The 15,625-nt window shown below is 38.8% G+C and overlaps 1 protein-coding gene and 1 pseudogene across 2 annotated transcripts in view; both read left to right on the forward strand.

Moving 5' to 3' along the window:
• The window catches only part of NR6A1 (nuclear receptor subfamily 6 group A member 1), a 202,397-nt gene that overhangs the window by 9,716 nt on the left and 177,056 nt on the right, over nt 1-15,625 (forward strand). The gene's annotated exons all lie outside the window — the stretch shown is intronic.
• On the forward strand, nt 7,671-8,366 carry LOC132522746 (large ribosomal subunit protein eL6-like; annotated as a pseudogene).

A 15,625-nucleotide genomic window follows, 5' to 3' on the forward strand; every position in this document is an offset into this window, starting at 1 on the left:
GCGCCTAGGTTTTGCCTGGATTCTCATTCTAGCTCTCTTATAAAGGCATGTCTCCATGGGTCCACGTATAAAATGAAGGAGCTAAATTAGATAATCCCTGAAGGAATTTTCCAGCTTTATGATGAAATGAATTGGGTAAAACAGGAAGTTGCAATTTAGGAAAGCCCTGCCAAAAGCAAATAACTATGGTACTCACAGCCCAAATTCATTGGGATGATTTTGATTACAGATACTGTTCAATAATCCCTCAAACAATATTTAACATTCCTTAATGCTTACCATACCTTGTTTCCCTGTTTAAATTTTAGAATACCTGGCTGCTGTAAAGTCTGTAGGATCACATAATTTACGTGTAAATTCTGTTCTCTGGGTCTACCGCATAGAAATGTTTGCAGTTAAAGTTATGATATTATGACAATTTGTAATGTAAACTCGAAATTCAGTGTAGAGTTTTCATTTGTGTTTTTTTCTTTTTAACGCGATCACTTTTCTTCTCATTTATAACCCCGCCCCCTCAATGTCACACTTTTCTTTTGTAAGTACATTTTCATTCATTGAGTTAAACCCACAGTTCATTTCAGAGTTTTCTCTTATTCCTTGTAAAGGAATTTTTATCTGCAAAACTCATTCAGCATTGAGAAGAGTCCTATCCTCTTAAGATCAAATGCTCTGAGTTTGAGAACTTGGATTCATTAAGGAAAATTGCAAAACCTTCTTAAATGCTGTTGGTCTGGAAAAAGGGAACCCAGCAGGAAAGGGGCGGCAATGTATGGGGGAGGGGGGGAGGGGGGTTAGCAAGGGAGCTGCAGTTGAAATATTCATCAATCATTTTACTGGCACCAGGAAACCAATCAGCCTTTTAGGGGAGAGAACTTAATCAATCACCTAATGTGGGAAATTACAATTGCTTTCCCACAAAAAAATATTCCCTTACTTGCTGACAGATTAAATCTGAAAGATAGTTGGGCTGGCTGGAATTCAGAGCTAACTGCTGGTGAGCAGTTACTGAAAGTACTACTGTGATGAAAAAATGCATTTAACATTTGAAGATAAAATGCACTATCTGCCGTGAGCCTTTTAAAAATATTTCAAAGTAAGTTTGCTTTTCATATAGTGTGCCCATTAATAAAAAAACAATTACCGAGCATCTATGGGTAGTATGAAGTGTGTGAAGTACTGTAAATTTATTCTCCAAAGCTAGTTTCAGGAGCATAGATAGGGCTCCTGGCTGAAGGATACCCAGTGTTTCCAATGCTGTGTTTGGAAAGCAAGTTTAGAGCGTTGTTTAAGGGACGCTTCCTGGGCAACACAGTTGGAAGTGCTTGCATACAAGCAGGAGGGATTTAGCTCTATCTTGTATTTAGATTTTAAATGGTGTGATCTCTGAGTTCTGTGCTTGAATTGCCTGTGGCCCTTAGGTTCCTTAGGTGTGAGCTGTTTAGGAATCTAATGATTTTAAAATTAGAAATGTGTAATCACTGTAGAAAATATGGAAACTGAAGGGAAAATTACGTATAATCTTGTCTCCAAGCAACTTTTATTAGCATTTTCTTATGTTTTCTTCTAGACTCTTCAAATCCTAGTTTTTTTGCGTATTGTTCTGATCATACAGTATATACCGTTATGTTTTATGCTTTTTGTTTAATTTTAAGCCTTTTTCTCATGTTATAAACTTTACTGATTCAACATTAACTTATTTAAAACTTTTAATAGCTATATGACAGCCCATTGTTTTTCACTGTTGGACATTAAGATAGTTTTTAGTTTCTCACTGGTATAACAATACTGCTCAGACTATCTTGTGCTTTCTTTTATTTTGGCTTATTTTTGGGGGGATAAATTTTTATAAGTATGTATCTACCTCGGTGTACCATCGCCAACAACCAGTTTAATTTACACTAAGATATCTTGTATACTAACATCTAGGACTTATTACTATTTTTTTAATAAATGCCTCATGCTTGAGATAGAATTGAGACACTGGTAGGCTATTTCCTCTGTTCTTATGTTATGGAGGGATATGTGAAGTCATTCCCAATGCCTTTTGTCCTCTGAATCTTTTAGATTTCTGGCACCAGGCCCCCCATGCACATTGCCTTCTATCCCCCACCCCAGTATCTCCAGCCTGGTCAGAGCAGTGCTTAAGGACCCTTCTGAGGCTGCCTTCTTTTTCTTATAGATCATGGGTGAATGGGTCACAAAGACACTCTGGAGCCTTCTCTGGTTGCCTCTGAAAATTTCAGGAGGATGGATTGGGGTGGGGGGGGTGTCTCTCTGTCTTCAAATACAACTATATCAGCTTCCTCAAAGTCTTGAATATGTCCTGAAACTTAAAACTGAATTTGATTGGAAATTAAGTACATGGAGAGAGAAGTTAAACTTACATTCCTTTAGATATCTGCATAATCTGCATGGCTTCCTCAGTGGCTGAAACACTGACCCTGCACAGGGTTTGATAGTGAAAAACCTAAATAAATTTTATGCTAATTTGAAGGGCATTCATAATTTTTAACAGGGCTGGTTTCAGAATGGAAACATATTTTCAGAGTCTGGCTATCTACAAATTGAATTAAATCATAAATCATACTTGCTGAAATTAAGATTTAAGAGTCTTCTAGTAATTTTAAAAGTTGAGGTTGATTGAGAGTAAACACAAATGTTTGAAGATCATTTGCTCTGCTTCTTTGTGTTCACCACTGGTGGTAAGAGAGTTTGCAATTTGCCAAGACACAGTTTTTATAAGGCTCTTTAATAAGAAAGTGAATAAGCCAGCTGCTCTTTCCCTCGACTATACCAATTGCAGACCCTCTCAAATCCTGGTTAGTAATTAAAAGCCTTGAGATGACCTTGAATCTAACTGAAGGACAAAAGCTGTCTTGAGTTAAATTTATAGTCCTTGTTGTTTTCACAAGAGGTTAGGAAGAATCTCATTCTATTTGCTAAAACATTAAGGGTAGCCTTGGGTATACGTTGAAGATCAGAAATAATAAGAGGCACTTTTAAAGTGCAGAAGAGAAGCCTGGAATGGACCAAAAAAAATTAGCTTTGTCATTTCTTCGTTAAGCATTTGAAATATATATTTGAAGAGGTTTAAGGTAGGGTGATGTTTTTCAAAGTGTCAGTTTGCTTAAAAGATCTTTCTTTTCTCCATCTTAACATAAAGAGATTTTTGAACCCACTGTTCAAAATCAGAATAAATGTTTAATGCCTTTTAAAAGTAACAGTTTAATTCATTCTTAAAATATTTTACAGGAGTGGGAACTTTGTTAGTAAAAGTTCCTGATTATGCTGAGGCAAAAATGCTTTATATTTGGGCTGTATCATAAGATCTATGAGTAGAGAATTTTTCTGCTTACCAAAAAGAGCAAAATATATTTTCAGTTGTTCAGAGAGCCTTGAACTACTATCTTATTGATAGGAGGAAAGTTGAACATGTTGCTACAAGAAAAGTCAAGTTTTATGTGTCAGTAGGTGAGATAAGACATTTCTCTTAGCATCATAAATGTGATAAATCCCTGAAGACCCCAGTAGTAAGGCAAACAGTTTGAGCAAGCACTAATGTCTTATATAGATTGTGTAGACTTTAGGATTATTTTAGTTTTTACATTTACTTAATGAGGCTAGCCTACACTTTGACCAAAATAATTGATCATAAAACTATATACCTGTGTGTTTGTGTGTATGTGTATGTGTGTATATGTACACACACATCAGGGATTGTCAGTGTGGTATCCCTAAAGATGGTAGTACGGGTTCTCAAGCAATTTCAGTTGTGCAAAATTTGATCTAAAATCATGAGTAATAAGGTTGTCCAGCCTAAATAAAGTAATAATGTCTCTACAATCTTGACTTTTGCCTTGAAAGTATTCTAGTTTAGTCTGGCAGCAGCAGTGCCACTCAACCTCTGAACAGCAGATACTAATTTTTGCAGAAGAGGGTAGAATAAATAGTTATTGTAGTATGGTAGACAAACTGCATTGGTATGGGTGGCAATTTAAAATTATTTCAGAGAACTATTACTATGCTGTAGTGATTAACTAGGTGTGTTAAGGCATGAGCTCTAGTTGGACCTGGGTTTAAAGCCTGTCTCTCCTACTTTTTTGATTTTTTTGGAGGGTAGTGGTGCTGAAAGGATGTAGAATCACCACACAAGTTACTGGAGAATGAATTGATGTAGTGTGTGAAGAACCTGGAGTGTAGCTGTGTTACTGTACGAAGGTTATTTAACATTTCTCAATTTCCTTATCTGTAAGTAACGTTAATATACCTACTTCTTGGGTAAGCAAGCCAGTTCACCGAAATCCAAGTCATTGAAACTGGTTTGCCAAATATCCACTTTACCCAGTATTCAATTCAACAAAAATCAATTTGCTAAATCTAATTTGTAGAACTTACAGAATTTGTTGTCAGTTTCCTTCTTCTAAATTGCTACCCTGTCATTTTTTGCCCTTTTCTTCTCTCCCTTTTCCTGTACCCCATCTTTTCCCCCATTACCTGCAGCCCAGAGCAGACTGTATCTTTCCACCAGCAGAGGTCCCCTCTCTGCCCTGGCTCTTTCCAGCTGCAGGAGCAGCAGAGAGCTGGGATAGAGACAAATTGAACATTCCTGAAAATGCTGCTGTGCTAACTATCGATCTTAATTTGGCAGAAATCTTTTTTTAAAACATAAATTTATTTATTTAATTTATTTTTGGCTGCACTGGGTCTTCGTTGCTGCGCGTGGGCTTTCTCTAGTTGTGGTGAGTGGGGGCTACTCTTCCTTGCGGTGCACGTGCTTCTCATTGCGGTGGCTTCTCCTGTTGCAGAGCACGGGCTCTAGGCACGCAGGCCTCAGTAGTCGTGGCATGAGGGCTCAGTAGTTGTGGCCTGCGGGCTCTAGAGCGCAGGCTCAGTAGTTGTGGTGCACGGGCTTAGCTGCTACGCGGCATGTGGGATCTTCCCGGACCAGGGCTTGAACCTGTGTCCCCTGTGTTGGCAGGCAGATTCTTAACCACTGCGCTACCAGGGAAGTCCCCATGAATTGATTTTCCTGTCTACTATGTTGTACTTTGTCTGTGCTAGGTTATATCTTTGAACATTTACTGTGGATTCTTGATAAATCATCTTGTGAAACCTATTCCTAATAGGTTTCTAATCCCAGAGGCCAGACTGGTGTAGTGTATGGCAGGTCAAACTTGGTATAATTGATACGTTAATAAAATTTTTCTAGTACTTGGCATAAGCTAAAATATATGATTCACTGTTCTTTGACACTTTGAACCCAGGGTTTCAACCCAGAGCTTATCCCAGGGTAAAATTTGTCAGCATGCCCTGGTATGAAGTAATGGAGACTTTAGAACAAGGGTTTGAAATTTTATTATCTAGCTCATATGCTCTATCTAGAGGAGGATCCTAAGGGCCATTTGTACCTTAAGGAGTCTAGTGTTTAGAAGACATTGCTTTAATGGCAGATGCAAAAATTAAAACCAAACTTCAGAGTTAATGCCACCTCCATTTTTAGTCATGGGGACAGTTGTGCCCCTTGAAAATTGCTTGTTTAAATTCTTAACTTTTTTTTTAAACTGGCCATTTAAAAATATATTTTATTTTTATTTACTTATTTATTTTTGGTTGCATTGGGTCTTCATTGCTGCATGTGGACTTTCTCTAGTTGCATCGAGCGGGGTCTACTCTTTGTTGTGGTGCACGTGCTTCTCATTGCGGTGGCTTCTCTTGTTGCGGAGCGCGGGCTCTAGGCGCGCGGACTCAGTAGTTGTAGCTCACGGGCGCTAGAGCGCAGGCTCGGCTCAGTAGTTGTGACGCAGGGGCTTAGTTGCTTCACGGCATGTGGGATCTTCCTGGACCAGGGCTCGAACCTGTGTCCCCTGCATTGGCAGGTGGATTCTTAACCCCCGCACCACCAGGGAAGTCCCTGACCATTTTTTTTTTAAAAGATACCTTTTTGTGTTTCCAAGGAAAAGAATGAAGTCCAAAACCAATTAGTGGTGTTGGAGAAGGATGCTGTTGTGGGATTTAGGACATGTCCTTGCAAACAGGGAGGCAGTGCTGGCCCTGGGCATGTGACACAGAAGTAGATCTCTGTGTGGAATGGGAAGGAATTGTAATACTTAATGGCTTTTAGGAAATAAAGCAAAATAACATTAGGCTACTTAATACTATGTGGAACAAGTTAAAAAATGAATATCGTGGGCTTCCCTGGTGGCGCAGTGATTGAGAGTCCGCCTGCCAATGCAGGGGACATGGGTTCGTGCCTCAGTCCGGGAAGATCCCACATGACGCAGAGCGGCTGGGCGCGTGAGCCATGGCTGCTGAGCCTGTGCATCCGGAGCCTGTGCTCCGCAGTGGGAGGGGCCGCAGCGGTGAGAGGCCCGCGTACAGCAAAAAAAAAAAAAAAAAAAAGAATATCGTGAACTGAAAACACGAAGACTGTAACATGGTAGTGACTGTAAGCAACCAGTATGTCTACACAACTTCAGTTTCCAGGTCAGCTTGTATTTCAGTCTGCCTTGTTGACCTTATGAGTACTCTCTTCTCATCTTGACATCATTAGCTAATATTCTAAAAATATGGTCACTTTGACTTATTCAGGAATGTGAAGCATATGCAGAAACTGGATTGCTAAAGTCAGATCAGAAGTGCTGTATACCAAGTAACGGTTCGCCACTCTGGAAGCGTGACATTTTTGGTATTTCACTTAGTTTTGAGATACATGTTTGGAAGTAAGAATGTTACGTTATGTTTGTGCTAATGCTAATGCATGATACTGTTAGAAGATGAACTTTACCCCTAAGCTGACAGACCTTATAACAGGTATCAAAAGTTAAAAGGATGCATGTATTATACAAGTAGAGTATGATTTTAGTTGGGCAGGGTAGACTAGTATCTGTAGCTCTCAAACATGCCCCAGACATTTATTTCATTGGTCTGGTGATCTGAGATCTGAATGGTTGACCCAGAGGTCAGTTTTCACATGAATGCTATAGCTTCATCAAGAAGCCAACATCTCAATAATAGCACTGAGTGATGACTTAATAAAAGATCCTATTCTCTATGTGTGCACAGAGTGGAACAGTTTCCCTAGAGCTGCTGCAAAGTGGTTTATATTTTTTAATCAAGAAGTCTATTTCACAAGTATACTTATATTTGTGGCTTGGAGGGTGAAGATCAGAATGACTTTCCCAACTATGATAATAATGGCTAACTCTATTTTCCCATCTTACAAGATGGCAGTGAAAAAGCTGAGAAGCCAGATACTAAAGAGAAAAAAATGTGAAGCCAAGAAGGCTGATGTGTAGAGAACAAATGTATGGATACCAAGGGGGAAAGGGGTGGGGTGAGAGGAACTGGGAGACTGGGATTGACACGTATACATTATTGATACTATGTATAGACAACTGATGGGAACATACTGTATAGCTCAGGGAACTCTACCTAATGTACTGTGGTAACCTAAATGGGAGGGAAGTCCAAAAGGGAGGGGATATCTGTGTGTGTATGGCTGTTTCATTTTGTTGTGCAGTGGAGGCTAACACAACATTGTAAAGCAACCATAGTCCGATAAAAATTAAAAGAAAAAAAAAAAGGCTGATGCTGGTGACAGGGTTAAAAAGGTTAAGAAGGGGAAGCCCCAGTGCAGCTGAAACCCTGTCTTGGTCAGAGGAATTGGCCAGTATTCCTGATTGGTTATGTATTCCAGAAAGGCCTTGTACAAGATGAAGTATTCAGCAGCTAAATCCAAGGTTGAAAAGAAAAAGAAGGTGATGGTCCTTGCTACTGTCACAAAACCAGTTGGTGGTGACAAGAATGGTGGTACCCGAGTGGTTAACTTCACAAAACGCCTAGGTATTATCCTACTGAAAATGTGCCTGGAAAGCTGTTAAGTCATGGCAAAAAACCCTTCAGTAAACATGTGAGAAAACTGTGTGCTAGCATCACTCCTGGGTCCATTCTGATCTGCCTCACTGGGCGCCACGGAGGCAAGAGGGTCATCTTTCTGAAGCATCTGAGCAGTGGCTTGCTACTTGTGACTGGGCCTCTGTCCCTCAATCGAGTTCTCCGCAGAACACACCAGAAATTTGTCATTGCCACCTCTACCAAAATTGATATCAGTGGTGTGAAAAATCCTGGAACATCTCACTGATGCCTACTTCAAGAAGAAGAAGCTGTGTAAGCCCAAGCACCCGGAAGGTGAGATCTTCGACCCACAGAGAGAGAAATATGAGATTACAGAGCAGCGCAAGGTTGATCAGAAAGCTGTGGACTCACAAATTCTATGAAGAATCAAAGCTGCTCCTCAGCTCCAGGGCTACCTCCGCTCTGTGTTTGCCCTTACAAATGGAATTTATCCTCACAAAATAGTGTTCTAAACTTCTTACAAAGAACCTAATTGAATAACTGGTCCATCTAAAAAAAAAAAAAAATGGCTAACTTTTACTAAACATGTACTATGTACCAGGTGCTCTCTTGAGTGCTTTAAATTTTCTTTCATTTCATTTAATCCTCTCCGGAGCCCTGTGACATGTACATACTATTATTGTTGCCATTTTTAGATTGGGAAAATGCCAAAGCCTTTAGGAAAATGCCAAAGCCAAATTGTTTAAATCAGAGAGATATTACAGATATTACTCCCTTTACACAGTTTCTCCCTTCTGTAAAATGGGGGCTAGGTGCGATGGAAGAGATTAGGGATGGTTTATAAGGTTTCTTCTAGTTAAAAAAAAAAAAAAAAAATCTAAGAATCTTGGCAACCTCTTAAGGGTTCCTCAAGTGTTAACGTTATATCCTCTGTATCCCCTAGTATACACAACTGCCAACTTTTGAAAAATTCATAGACTTTAGAGCTGAAAAAATACTAAGAAAATTGGCCAGACTTTCTCCTTTTACTGAAGAGAAAATGGAGCACAGAGGGAGTAGATCCCTTAGCATCACACAAATGGCTTATTAGTACCAGAGTAAGGCTAGTGTTCAGGTGTCTTGCCTCCCTGGTGTATCACTTTATTGATGTCTCAACATTAGGAAATTGCTTTAACATCAGAGTTGGTATAGACGTTTTTATCTCTGTATAAAGAGTTAAGAGTTTGGAAATAGGAATTGATGTTTTACCCTTTCCAAACTTCATGATGAGTCAAGGAAAAGAAGGTTCTAAAAAGTAGCTTTTCAAATGTTGGACTTGCTTATTTCTATGATTTTTTTTTTTTTTTTTTTTTGGCGGTGCCACGTGGCCCGTGGGATCTCAGTTCCCCGACCAGGGATCAGACCTGGGCCCTCGGCAGTGAAAGCTTGGAGTCTTAACCACTGGACTGCCAGGGAGTTCCCTATTTCTATGATTTAAGGCCTTCCATGCCTTGCTAAACATGCTGAAAATCGGGAGCCAGCCAACAGGCGCATGAGAAGATGCTCAACATCGCTAATCATCGGGGAAATGCAAATCAAAACTACAATGAAGCATCATCTCACACTTGTCAGGATGGCTGTCATCAAAAAGAACACAAATAACAAATGTTGGTGAGGATGTGGAGAAAAGGGTACCCTTGTACACTATTGGTGGGAGTGTAAACTGGTGTAGCCACTATGGAAAACAGTATGGAGGTTTCTTAAAAAACTAAAAATAGAACTACCATATGACCCAGCAGTTCGACTCGTAGCTATATATCCAAAAAAACCAGAAACACTAATTCGAAAATATACATACACCCCAATGTTAATGGCAACATTATTTACAATTGCCAAGATATGGAAGCTACCTAAGTGTCTGTCAACAGATGAATGGATAAAGATGATGTGGTAATATACATGCAATGGAGTACTACTCAACCATTAGAAAGAATGAAATTTTGCTGTTTGCAGCAACATGGATGGGCTTGGAGGTTATTATGCTAATTGAAATAAGTCAGACAGAGGAAGACAAATACAAAGTGTTGTATGATATCACTTATATGTGGAATCTAAAAAAAATAGAACAAACTAGTGAATATAACAAAGAAGCAGACTCACAGATATAGAGAACAAACTAGTGGTTACCAGTGGGGAGAGGGATTGTAAGAATCTAGGGGTAGCCAGCTTTATTCATCTTTGTATCCCTTTTAACTTAGCATAGTGCCCTATATTGAAAATGCTAGGTAAATATTTATTGAGTTTAATTTTAGAACGTAGGAAAGTGTAGCATATAAGAAGCAGAAGGGGCTTCCCTGGTGGCGCAGTGGTTGAGAGTCCGCCTGCCGATGCAGGGGATGAGGGTTCGTGCCCCGGTCCGGGAGGATCCCACATGCCGCTGAGCGGCTGGGCCCATGAGCCGTGGCCGCTGAGCTTGCGCGTCCGGAGCCTATGCTCCGCAACGGGAGAGGCCACAGCAGTGAGAGGTCCACGTACCACACACAAAAAAAAAATAATAATAAGCAGCAGGAGTTTTTCACCCTTAATCCTGTTAGTGGAGTGTCTTTTGCATTTATGTGGTGCTCTAAACATATGTTGGTTTTTGCTCTTCTATCTTGACTCCAGTTCGAATAGTTAAAAAAAATTTCTTTTGGGGTTATTTCATAGATTGGTTAACTAGCAACTAGCTTTGCTTCATATTTGAAAGATTCTGGGGTGCAAGTTTAAAGATGTTGTATCTTTTTGTTGCCACACAATGGATTTCTAAAGCTGAGACATGAGAGATGGTACTGAGCTTTAGCATTAATGGTTAACTAGTGTGTCAGAAAGATTAGTGCCCAGAATTATGTTTCTAATAAGAAGTACTTTAAAAGTCACTTAGAGAATGTTTGGGAGGTTTTTTTTTTTTTCCTTCAGTTGAACTGGTCAGTTTTAGAGAGTTAAGGTGAATCATTTTGTTCTTAGGCTTTTTCTTTTTTATTGAAGCAAAGTTGCTTTACAATGTTGTGTTAATTACTGCTATACAGCAAAGTGATTCAGTTATACATATATATACTTTTTAAAAATATTTTTCATTGTTCTTAGGATTTTTAAAATGTGCATGTTTCTGTTTATAAAAACAATATATTTTCAATCAGAAAAGTTGAATGGAGGAAAAAAAATCATCCTCAACAGATGGTTCTGAAATGACCTCGAAAGCTCTGTGACCACGGTCAAACAAACTCCTTTGTCTGTAGGACTCTTCTTCAGTTAGTCTTTGAAATGACAATGAGCAAAAAAAAATCTCCTTCACTCTCCCTACTCCTGCTGGGAGTAACATATATTTTTCCAAAACAACCTAGTTCTTGTTTAATTACAATATTGCATTCATTCATTCATGTAAAGTTTTATACTTCGGTTTGATCTGGTTAGTGAAGTTACTCTAGCTGCTTCTGATTATCTTGGATTATTCAAGAGGACGTTAATAATGGACTCATCTAAGGTGTGGTGTTTTTTTCTTGGACTCTGAAGCCCTGCTTTTGTGGGAATGTCAGGGTTTGTTTTTTGAAATAACGTCAAGTTCCCATCTAGCTGTTGAAAAGCATGTACCTTGCAAAGGTGGGGTTTTATTAGCCCAACTGCTCTGAAGAGAAGTTCTCTTGTTTTGACTTTTGTGGCTCTTTCCATGTAACAGAATACAATAATCTGTTTAAACCTATAAGATGGAGAAAGGAAGAATTCGTGTAAAGCATCACGCCAATGCCAGGCCTATAGTAAAGATTCAATAAATGGCAGCTGAGAGATTATTTTATACATTTTATTGTATGTGTGCATTTTGAAATTTCTTTAACCTCCAAGCTGAATGGAGAATTATCAACAATCTCTTTTGTTACTACAGAGATCCAGGAATTGTAAATGAAAAATGTCAGAGGCTCATCAGTACATGCAGTTTTCTGAGAAATGCCTGTACTATATTTCCATAGAAACACTAATGACCTCTGACTCATCAAACCGAATTGCCTTCCTAAACTGTTTTCACCTTCTGATTCTCTAGCCACAGCCTTGAAGCTTTGTACTGCTTTTATTTTTTAAAATATCTTAAAATTGAAATGTCATAATCTTGAGCTGGTTTTTCTGCCTTCAGTATGGTTTCAAGGCTGCCGTTACAAAGCTAGAAGGCTGAAAAACTGTATGAAAGGTGATGTAGGTTGATCAGATGGAACTTATTAATGTTTCCATAGAAATGTAGACACTTCTTGTAAGCAGCATTTAAGCTGAGCAAATATGTGGGCACAATAGGTTATATAATTGAGAATCCTTGGCTTCTCCTCCCCCCACTCTTTTTTTCTGCCCCTAAGACTTCATGTTAAAAAAATGACATTAGGGAAAGGGCTTTGTTTTTGTTGCAGTTTTTAAAATGTGGCCTTGACATTTGTAGGTGGAGAAAGGGAAATATGACTTGTTCTGCCAGCCAGCTTTTGCTGTGCGGACTTGTGCTGTCTCTGTATTCAAAAGCATTTTCTGTTATTCCTGAAGTATAGTTTATCAGGTTGCCTGTGAGAAACAAAAGCTAATGGCACAAGTGGCATCCCACTCACTGGATAGAAAGGAAAGAGGCAGATGTGAATTTAATGCTCAGCCAATCTAAAGAAAAGTGTTTCTGTATTTGCTTGGGTCTGGGGCTAAATTGTAGGCTGCAGACTGGACTGTAAGGCAGGCCATGGTTTGGCTAACTAATGTTTGTTACCAAAAAAAAAAAAAAAAAGCTACATTTCTTTTCAGCCGCTACCTAAGCCATTCTTTGTACCAAAAGCAGTATAGGAGATGGAGTTGGGAGGGGCCCTGAAAAATGCGAAGAGTTCCTAGAATTTCAGGAGCTGTGGATGGTTTGCCATGTGTATCTTGTCTACCCTCTCAGAGCGCTTTCCTCCCATCCCTTTAACCCTTATGCTTATAGTTACCTGGTTGAAATTTTAGAACCACTATATTGAAGTTAGTCAGAGTTGGGCTGGTATTGACACACTTCCTAGGTGTATCCATGTATTTCCTTTACTCAGTGACTGTTGCCTATAGAATAAAAGCCAAAAACTCCCCGTGTATGGCAGTTAAAACCCTTTATGATATGGCCCTGGCTGGGACTCCAGTCAAATCACATTACCAGGTAACACTGTTCACTTTCTCTGTTCATGCCTTTTACATGTGGCTTCCTCTGCATATGTTTCTCAAATAGCCCTGTTTGTCTGGTGAATGCTTATCCCTTGCACATGCCCCTGGCCCCATGGTTGCTGCTGTGTTCTCACTAATATTGATAGCGGCTCTTAAGCGCTTTCCACTGCCCTAAGTGTATCATTTCATTGAATCCTCACAACAGTCTACAGATGAGGAAATTGGCTCAGATAGGTGAAGTCACTTCCTAAGTTAACACAGTAGTAAGTGATGGTGCCAGGACTCAAACCTATTCTGATAGCAAAATATATGCTCTTACTACTCTGCAGTGCTTCCCAGTTTCACCTTGTCCATCTGTCCCAATCTGTCCATCATTCACTCCCTACCATTAATTTTTTTAATGTTATTATCTATTTCACTATCTTTTTTTTTTTTGGCCGCACCACACGGCATGTGGGATCTTAGTTCCCTAACCAGGTATTGAACCTGTGCCCCCTGCAGTGGAAGTGTGGAGTCCTAACCACTGGACCACCAGGGAAGTTCCTTCGCTATCTTTATTTCATTTGGCTTTAATCTTTTCTTATTGTAGTAAAATACATATAACATAAAATTTACCATTTTAACCATTTTAAGTGTACAGTTCAGTGGCATTAAGTACATTCATATTGTTGTACTCTGTAGTTAATTTTTATTCTGTACCCCTCTGGACTATTCATTCTCTGACAGTAGGGTCATTCTTACTGATACCTGTATCTTCCAGGCCTAGGAGCTGCTACAGTGTGGGCAGGTACTTAATAACATTTGAGGAAGTAAGTGACTATATTTGCTAGGCTGATGGAATTACTTTCTGATAACAACCGATAAACTTATGAATTGGTTAGTAAATAACACTAGCATAAGCATTTCCATATTTCATTTACTTTAAAGCTGCAACAGAGTCCAAAAGGTGGCATAATACATTTAGAAGAGGGAGGACTTTTTTTCTAGTCTTATGTTTTCCATTATAATAGCCACTGGCCTTATGTGGCTACTTTAATTAATCAAAATTAAATTAAGTTAAAAATTCAGTTGCTCAGTCACACTAGTCACATCCTAAGTGCTTAATAGCCACATGTGGCTAGTGGCTATCATTTTGGATAATGAAGAGAGAGAACATTTCCATCATTGTAGGAATTTCAATTGGACATTGTTGGTCTAGACTTCGAAGGCAGAGAATACTGAAACAGTTATTTTCTCTTAGAACTTGATATTTTGGCAAGAACTTCATTGTGGTATCATGTGGTTTAGTACCATTGCTTTTTGGAGAAAGAAGTAGTTCCTCAACATTTACTGAGCATCCTTTCCTGGGATCCTGGGATGTGCCTCAGCCTTGAGGCTGGAGATAGTTAGGGCTGAGACCAGATCTGACTGAAAGAAGGACACAGAGTTTCATTGGGAACCTAATCATGATCAGGGGCACAAAGCAGATGGGAAACTGACCAGAGCTGTTGGTCCAGAAAGTACCAGTGAATGACTATTTTGTATCAGTACAAATCCTGGGTAAAGATTTTTAGCTTTTTTCTTAGGGAGTATGGAAAACAAAATTCTCTAAAACCTGAATTCACGGTCAGTAGCCCTGATGGTGATTTGGTGAGGGAAGCAGAGGGAATTGGGATCACAGAGTAGGGAACCTAATAAGGCAGAATAGTTTCAAAATCCTTCTAGATCCCTGACTTCCTTCTGGAAGCTCTGCTTCACTTCATATCTCACATTTTAAAGTACATGAAACTTGAATTGCAGTTGACTAGGTAAAATAATGTTATATATCATATTTAATTAAAACATTTAAACTAATGTTAATATGTGATTTCTGTTTTGGGGAAAGATGAGATGTTTGATTAAAATTATAGAATTTTGCCTTTTAAGGGCCTCACCTTAATTTTGCCTTGTGGGCTTCAAAGTAGATTGGCAGAATCCTGACCAGGATCCAAGTCTCTGTTGCACCATGCTGCCTTCCTACAGTCAAATTGAATGAAATTAAAACATTCCTAGAGTAACATTTAACTTGCTTTTGTAAAAAACACATTATAGATTACAATTAGCTAGTGTTTTAGACTTGAATTTGTTAAGTGGCATTACCCATAAGCTTTTATTTGTTCATATTTGGAAAAAAATTGGATACTCAAAGTTTATTTAAGATCCTATTGTGGTAAATATATAACTTTATAGCCAAAAATAGTAAATAAAGAAAAAAATCAATATTTTCAAAATCTTTTACTGTAGCCAATCACAGATTAAGGAGTCACTGATCTTTTTGTTTTTGCCATATTCTTTCCTATTGGAGAAAAGCTTGTCAACTGGATCTTCCTTTGTATTAAAGAAAATTCCTAGACTGAGAGCCATTTATTGACTCTTGCCATAAAGTAGGTTATTTATATATATTCACCAAATCTCACAACAGTTGAACAAGATGGTTATTTTTATCCCCATTTCAGGAAGTAGCTATAGGGTAGTTAATTAAACAAAAATAGTGGCAGATATGGGATTTGAATCCAACTCTAACTCAGACCCATGTCCTTTTCACTATGCATCTGCCTTTTAAGTTAAACCGTGGTAACAGAATATATAT

Source organism: Lagenorhynchus albirostris, chromosome 7 (genome assembly GCF_949774975.1).
Source record: "Lagenorhynchus albirostris chromosome 7, mLagAlb1.1, whole genome shotgun sequence".
Classification (NCBI taxonomy): Eukaryota; Metazoa; Chordata; class Mammalia; order Artiodactyla; family Delphinidae; genus Lagenorhynchus; species Lagenorhynchus albirostris.